This window comes from Salvelinus fontinalis, chromosome 29 (assembly GCF_029448725.1).
Source record: "Salvelinus fontinalis isolate EN_2023a chromosome 29, ASM2944872v1, whole genome shotgun sequence".
In the NCBI taxonomy this organism is placed as follows: Eukaryota; Metazoa; Chordata; class Actinopteri; order Salmoniformes; family Salmonidae; genus Salvelinus; species Salvelinus fontinalis.
This window is the reverse complement of record NC_074693.1, coordinates 42,695,686-42,702,985: the sequence shown is the minus strand read 5'-3', so window position 1 is coordinate 42,702,985 and position 7,300 is coordinate 42,695,686. Positions and strand designations below refer to the sequence as shown.

The following is a 7,300-nucleotide window of genomic DNA, read 5'->3' as shown; positions in this document are numbered from 1 at the left end:
CAAGTCTCTTCTTATTATTGGTATCCTGTAGTAGTGGTTTCTTTGCAGCAATTCAACCATGAAGGCCTGATTCACACAGTCTCCTCTGAACAGTTGATGTTGAGATGTGTCTGTTACTTGATCTCTGTAAAGCATTTATTTGGGCTGCAATTTCTGAGGCTGGTAACTTATCCTCAGCAGCAGAGGGTCTTCCATTCCTGTGGCGGTCCTCATGAGAGACAGTTTTATCATAGAGCTTGATGGTTTTTGCGACTGCACTTGAAGAAACTTTCAACGTTCTTGACATTTTTCTGGATTGACTGACCTTCATGTCTTACTTCAAGTAATGATTGACTGTCGTTTCTCTGCTTATTTGAATGGTTCTTGCCATAATATGAACTTGGTCTTTTACCAAGTAGGGCTATCTTCTGTATACCACCCCTACCTTGTCACAACACAATTAATTGTCTCAAACGCATTAAGAAGGAAATACATTCCACAAATGTACTTTTAAGAAGGCACACCTGTTAATTGAAATGCATTCCAGGTGACTACCTCATGAATCTGGTTGAGAGAATGACAAGAGTGTGCAAAGCTGTCATCAAGGCAAAGGGTGGACAATTGAAGAATCTCAAATATAAAATAGATTTAAATTTATTTAACACTTTTTCGGTTACTACATGATTCAATATGTGTTATTTCATAGTTTTGACGTCTTCACTATTATTCTAAAATGTAGAAAATAGTCAAAAATTAAAAAAAACCTTTGAAAGAGTAGGTGTTCTAAAACTTTTGACCGGTAGTGTACATACTTTAATTATCACACCCAGTGTCCTCTGCAATAATGCTGCAATGTTATCAATTGCTTTCAGTAGTAACACCCATTAACATGCCTCGTTTCGGAGGGACCAACGCAAAGAGGACAAAACACAATAGATTCTTAAAATAAGATTTTTTTAATATGACTTATTATCATAAAGATATATTTACACACTTTACAGAAATAGAAAATAAAAACACAAAGCTACGCGTGAAAGGAAAAAATAAAATAAGTACTCCAAGAGCTAAAGCTTATATTTTATAAATTAGAAACCAAAAGTTCAAATATGTACACAGTATTTCAACCATTTCTGACACACTTGTTTTCTTCATTTATTTGTTTAATTTTTGCCCAGTTTAACATCAAAACAGAGACAGGGACTGTACAGTTGGCCTGGTGAGTAATATGAGCACATACCTTCGACAGTAGTAAAGAAGTTCAGGTGTAATCGTCTTTTTAACTGCAGTTTGCTTGTGACCTAGTAAGTAACACTGTTGCAATGGCATTTCAGCCTAAACACTCTGGAGCTCCCTCAACTACTTTGAATGGTATTGATGGTGGACCCAGTTTGCCATGTAGATGGAGAACATTGTCATAATCAATGGGAGGAGGGGCCTTCTCTATTCTGGGGTATGAAGGACTCATTTGAGGCAGCGAGATAATGACAGATAATTTTCATCTCCCGCGGGAGATCAAATCTAGTTATCCTTTGGATTGTCCCGCCTGTGGAATTGTGTGACTGCATCGGGATTGAATCTTAGCCACTTGATCCTGCAGATACCCCCACTCTGTGTGTGGGGTGTATGACGGGTTTAGATGCATAAGGTAAAACCATGGAATGTATTGCATGCTAGCTAAGTCGTTTTTCTTGGTGGGTCGTGTTACGTTTGGAAAGGAGTTTTACTGGAGCTTGTCAAGAGCTGAGAGAAAGTGACAGCGACATCAAAGATTAAAAACCTAGTGGTTTTGATTGACTCTTTGTGGGGACTGCCTACAGCTCGAGCGAGACAGTGACCCATGGTTAAGCTGCAGTTATCATCACTAGCTTGCTAGACTCCTTTCTCCACCAGTCATACACATTTATCCCTACTCCATACTCCATACACACTCCCAGCCAAGTGCACATTTCTAAAAGTGGAAAATGAGCTGAGCACAAACATGGTACGTTCTTCTCGGAACAAACAAACCAGTGAAAACATGCTAACATGTGCATAGGAACATTACTCAGGCCTTGTGATGTAACAAATAAGAGGATTGAGAGGAAACAAAATGAGAGGATGGGAATCGTTTCTCTTGCGTGAGCTTTGCTGGAAAAGACCATTAAGGAAAACGTATTGGTTTCCCATTTCAGTTTGAGCCTGGATGTGCTTGTCCTTCTACACCACAAGCTCCATTAACCTAAAATGGAGGCCTGTGGGGTATGTTGTATAGGAGAAGAATGCGTGAAGCTCTCACCTGTCTACAACATATTGTACTGCAGACAATATGTTCTATTATTGTTTACGACCACGAAATATACAGCTGTATTCCACACTGTATTTAAAAAAAAGTACGCTTTGGACAACCAGCTAGACAAGAATCAGACGACCAAAAATTGTCACAAAACACTGGCGAGCCATTTTATACCAAGGGTTTTCAGTTTTTTTTTTTACCAGCAGCATAATGGAATTGCAAAAGTGCAGCCTAGCTTGCCCGTACAAAGAAGTCTTGGAGCAAAGCCAGGTGATTGATATTTGGCTTTGGAAGTTTGGATCCAACTGATAACCAACCAGGGTGGACTAGCAGTGATTTGGGGAGACCAAGACTCAAATTGTACTCTATACATAAACATTGGGTCTGCATTTGGAGGGGCGGCTCGGCTGGTGCAGAAGGTGGGGGATACATTCATGAAGAACAGTGCGGATACAGACGTTGCTCTGCTCCCTTAACACTAGCTTCTCAGACCGGAAAAGAGTGATTTTTAAACCTATTATTTTGAGCCAATCCAGCCCAACTCTTGTGGCTTAGAATGTCCATCCCCAGCTCCTATCTCCCTACTAGCTACCTCCCCCCATAATAATACGTGAGCAAAGATACTGAGCAAACACTGTCTTTATTTAGAAGGAGCAGTAATGAATGCTCTGTCTGAGAGGGTATGAAATAATCATGGTGCGACTGAAATTATGATTTCACAGTGCCCTTAAGATTGAATACATTTTTAATCAAATTGAGCTCGGCCGGGCGAGTTACCACTGTGATTTGAGATGCTCTCTTATTAAGAGCGTCTCATGCTGGGAGGCAGAGGTGCCGGGAAACTGCTTTTAATTCTAATCTCTGGGTGAGAAACAGTAATGGGGGAAAGATAACATATTGGATTTCTTGGTTGAAACCAAGCAGGTTAAAAAACAACCTTACAATTTCCTGTCTTGGTCATGTGTAAAAAAATAAATAATTGGGGGGTGATTGTTAACAGTCTAGTAGTGAAAGCCATTTTTACTCTAGGTTGAAACCAGATTTGGATTAAGAGACCAACCGAAGAAACAGATTTCCCCCATCCCTCCACATCTAATAGCAAACTGGATGCTGATTGGATGGCATCTGCTCCACATGTCCCAATTGTAGCATGTAACATAAATCAACAGGGGGTTTAAGGTTGTAGAGGGGGGGGGGGGGGGTTCCAATCTCCGCCAATTTGACAATCAGCTCAGCCTGTGAGTGGCCCCTGCCAGCCTATGGGGAGGCTCATCTGAGAGAAATTAGCCATGGGATTTGATGAACATCATGATCAAAGCCATGACCACCTGTGCTGTGGAAGCGCAAGCTAAAAAGGCAACTGTACCCAACAGAGGCATAAAGAACCATAATGACTTAGCAAGGACTGAATCTGGATACATGGCTATAGTGGTGTTATACATAGGCAGGGAGAGTAAAGATACAGTATACGTCAATATGCTTATCATATATAAATGTTTGTGTGTCTTAAATAAATGTGCAAAATAGAGACTGCTCTGGCACAAGCTTCTATCACAGCACCCTGAGAAAAAAAGAAATGAAAATAGAAACAAAAATCTGAACAAAACAGTAATATATTCCAGTATGATGGAAAGGCATAGCACATTCCATCAATCAAAGATCTCGGTCAAAGGGTCGAAACAGCCTCACACTAAACAGTCAGAGAAGAGAGCACTATTGGTAGGCTGAACATGGTGGTAGATTTACTGAGCTGACAGCAAGTTTGCTTGAAACGTGTTTTTGGTCTAATTTAACTGGACTCCTTGCTACCACTGCCTGTAAAATGGGATTTTTCTTGTTGTCTAGAAATGTATCATAATGCATATGTGTCAGTGTTATCAAGACTTCAAACGAGAGGTAATGTGTTTCTCATTTCTCTCTTCCTTTCGTTCCTTCGTTCCTGGCAGCATTGTGGAGTAGTTTATTATTTGGCACTTCATTAAAAGGCAAGGGAGTCTGTCGTTCAGAGAGCAGACCAGACCACCCCTGCCAGTTAACAGTCGTGTAGAGAAGCTACCGGGGGCTTCAGAGTGGCGAGGAGGCTGAGGATTGGGAATTGGGATCAGAGGACTCTTATCTCAGGTGGGACAACGTGTCTGTAACGTTGGGAAAATTGCTTAACCCCCACCGAGGTGTTAATGGGGTTAGTAACATGTAAAGAGCTTTGGATTAAAGAATCTTTCAGGTGAAGTAATTATCATGATTGTTTTGACTACATGTGCTGTTTCAAATGGTAAAATGGCATCCTCACTCGGGTCCAATTTTTGTTTACTTCTTTTGCTGAAATTATCATGAAATAAAAAGGATAACGATTTTATCCTTTCTCTACTTTCTGAAAGGAAAACCTCGGATTGAGTTTTGCTGCAGACAGGTGAGAATGCCTTGAGTGAATTTGCTAACCTGGCTTTAATGGATCTGCGAAACCATGTTGTAGAATAAATGCAGTCAACTTGTGGAACTCTGCCCCTGCCTTTCCTCACTATCACCACCCGTTTACTAGTAAAGCCAGAAGCAGTTACACGGCAATGGAACTAATGGCTGTGGTCACCTTGGATCTGAGAGGATGGGAATACCACACCATGGAGAAGTGACGCTTTAAGACTAAGACTGTTTGGAACCAGGCTCCCTGTCAACCACACATCATGCAAAGTGGGCAACACCGACGAGACCAGCTATGACAGGGCTCTAGAAAGCAAATTATAGAAAACACGTGGGGGAGGAGACAGAGATAGGGAGCAAGGGAGTGAGAGAGAGAGAGCGAAATAGAATCTGATAGCTTGGGCTCAGTACCCCCCACCCCCCCTTTCCCTGCCCCCAATTCTTCTTAGAGCTGAGGGTGAGTGGCTTGTCCTGATTGTTTTGTGGACAGAGAAGAGTTGCTTGAAGAACCAGCAGGTGCTATGGGACATCACTCTTCAGGCTGGGCAAGCGTAGGCCCATCGTTGCAAGGCCCCCCAAGGCAAAGGAAGAGCATAGAAATCAGAACTTGGGGGTGGGCGCTCGAAGCAGTGCCTGCAAAACAAAAACAGAGACGACAAAAGTGCCGTAAGTCGAGGGAAATTTTCATGAACATTTATGTGAGTCATGCAGCCATTTTATTTCCCCCTTTACAATAGAAAGCCCTCTAGGATTCAGTGTTGGTTGGTGTAATTTTCACAACATTTGTTCTTGAGTTAAATAATGCAATGTTTGATTGGAAATAGTAATGTCGACTCAAATCGCCCTCAAACACAAAGATTTATCCAGCTGATTAAAACACAGAAATTGCAGTTTACTGTCTGAAGGGATAAAAAAAACAATTTAAAAAAACCATTGTGGTAAAGAACACTACTTGTTTCTATTGTACTATGCTTATGGCTAGGGATGCCGTCTGGGCCGGCAGCCTTGCGAGGGTTAACACGTTTAAATGCTTTACTCATGTTGGCTGCGGTGAAGGAGAGCCTGCAGGTTTTGGTAGCGGACCGCGTCGTTGGCACTGTATTGTCCTCAAAGCGAGCAAAGAAGTTGTTTAGTTTGTCTGGGAGCAGGACATCGTGGTCCGCGACAGGGCTGGTTTTCTTTTTGTAGTCCGTGATTGACTGTAGACCCTACCACATACCTCTCGTGTCCGAGCCGTTGAATTGCTACTCTACTTTGTCTCTATACTGACGCTTAGTTTGTTTGAATGCCTTGCGGAGGGAATAGCTACACTGTTAGTATTCGGTCATGTTTCCGGTCGCCTTGCCCTGATTTAAAATCAGTGGTTTACACTTTCAGTTTTGCACGAATGCTGCATTCAATCCACGGTTTCTGGTTGGGGAAGGTTTTAATAGTTGCTGTGGGTACAACATCACCGATGCACTTGCTAATAAACTCGCTCACCGAATCAGCGTATTCATCAATGTAATTGTCCGACGCTATGCGGAACATTTCCCAGTCCACGTGATCGAAGCAATCTTGAAGCTTGGAATCAGATTGGTCGGACCAGCGTTGAACAGACCTGATTACAGGCGTTTCCTGTTTTAGTTTCTGTCTATATGCTGGGAGCAACAAAATGGAGTCGTGGTCAGATTTTCCGAAAGGTGGGCGGGGCAGGGCTTTGTATGCGTCGCGAAAGTTAGAGTAACAATGGTCCAAGATTTTTTCCACCCGGGTAGCGCATTCGATATGCTGATCAAATTTAGGGAGTCTTGTTTTCAGATTAGCCTTGTTAAAATCCCCAGCTAAAATGAACGCAGCCTCAGGATATGTGGTTTCCAGTTTACATCGAGTCCAATGAAGTTCATTCAGGGCCATCGATGTGTCTGCTTGGGATATATACGGCTGTGATTATAATCGAAGAGAATTCTCTTGGTAGATAATGCGGTCGACATTTGATTGTAAGGAATTCTAGGTCAGGTGAGCAAAAGGACTTGAGTTCCTGTATGTTGTTATGATCACACCACGTCTCGTTAATCCTAAGGCATACCCCCCCCCCCCGCCCTTCTTCTTACCAGAGAGATGTTTGTTTCTGTCGGCGTGAAGAAACCAGGTGGCTGTACCGACTCCGATAGCGTGTCTCGAGTGAGCCATGTTTCCATGAAACAAAGAACGTTACAATCTCTGATGTCTCTCTGGAAGGAAACCCTTGCTTGGATTTCGTCTACCTTGTTGTCAAGAGACTGGACTTTGGCGAGTAGTAAACTCGGGAGCGGTGGGCGATGTGCCCGTCTACGGAGCCTGACCAGAAGGCCGCTTCTTCTGCCCCTCCTGCGGCGCCGTTGTTTTGGGTCGCCGGCTGGGATCCGATCCATTGTCCTGGGTGGTGGACCAAACAGAGGATCCGCTTCGAGAAAGTTGTATTCCTGATCATAATGTTGGTAAGTTGACGTTGCTCTTATATCCAATAGTTCCTCCCGGCTGTATGTAACAAAACTTAAGATTTCCTGGGGTAACAATGTAAGAAATAATACATAAAAAAACGAAATACTGCATAGTTTCCTGAGAACGCAAAGCGAGGCAGCCATCTCTGGCGGCGCCGTATGTTATCCT

At 42.8% G+C, this 7,300-nt stretch overlaps 1 protein-coding gene across 1 annotated transcript in view; it reads right to left on the bottom strand.

Moving 5' to 3' along the window:
• Positions 1 to 914: 914 nt before the first annotated feature.
• apln (apelin) overlaps positions 915 to 7,300 on the bottom strand; it is a 28,988-nt gene continuing 22,602 nt past the window's right edge. Inside the window, exon 3 of the mRNA XM_055889391.1 lies at positions 915 to 5,302. The gene's annotated coding sequence lies outside the window, so the exon portion shown is untranslated. The remainder of the gene's footprint in view (positions 5,303 to 7,300) is intronic.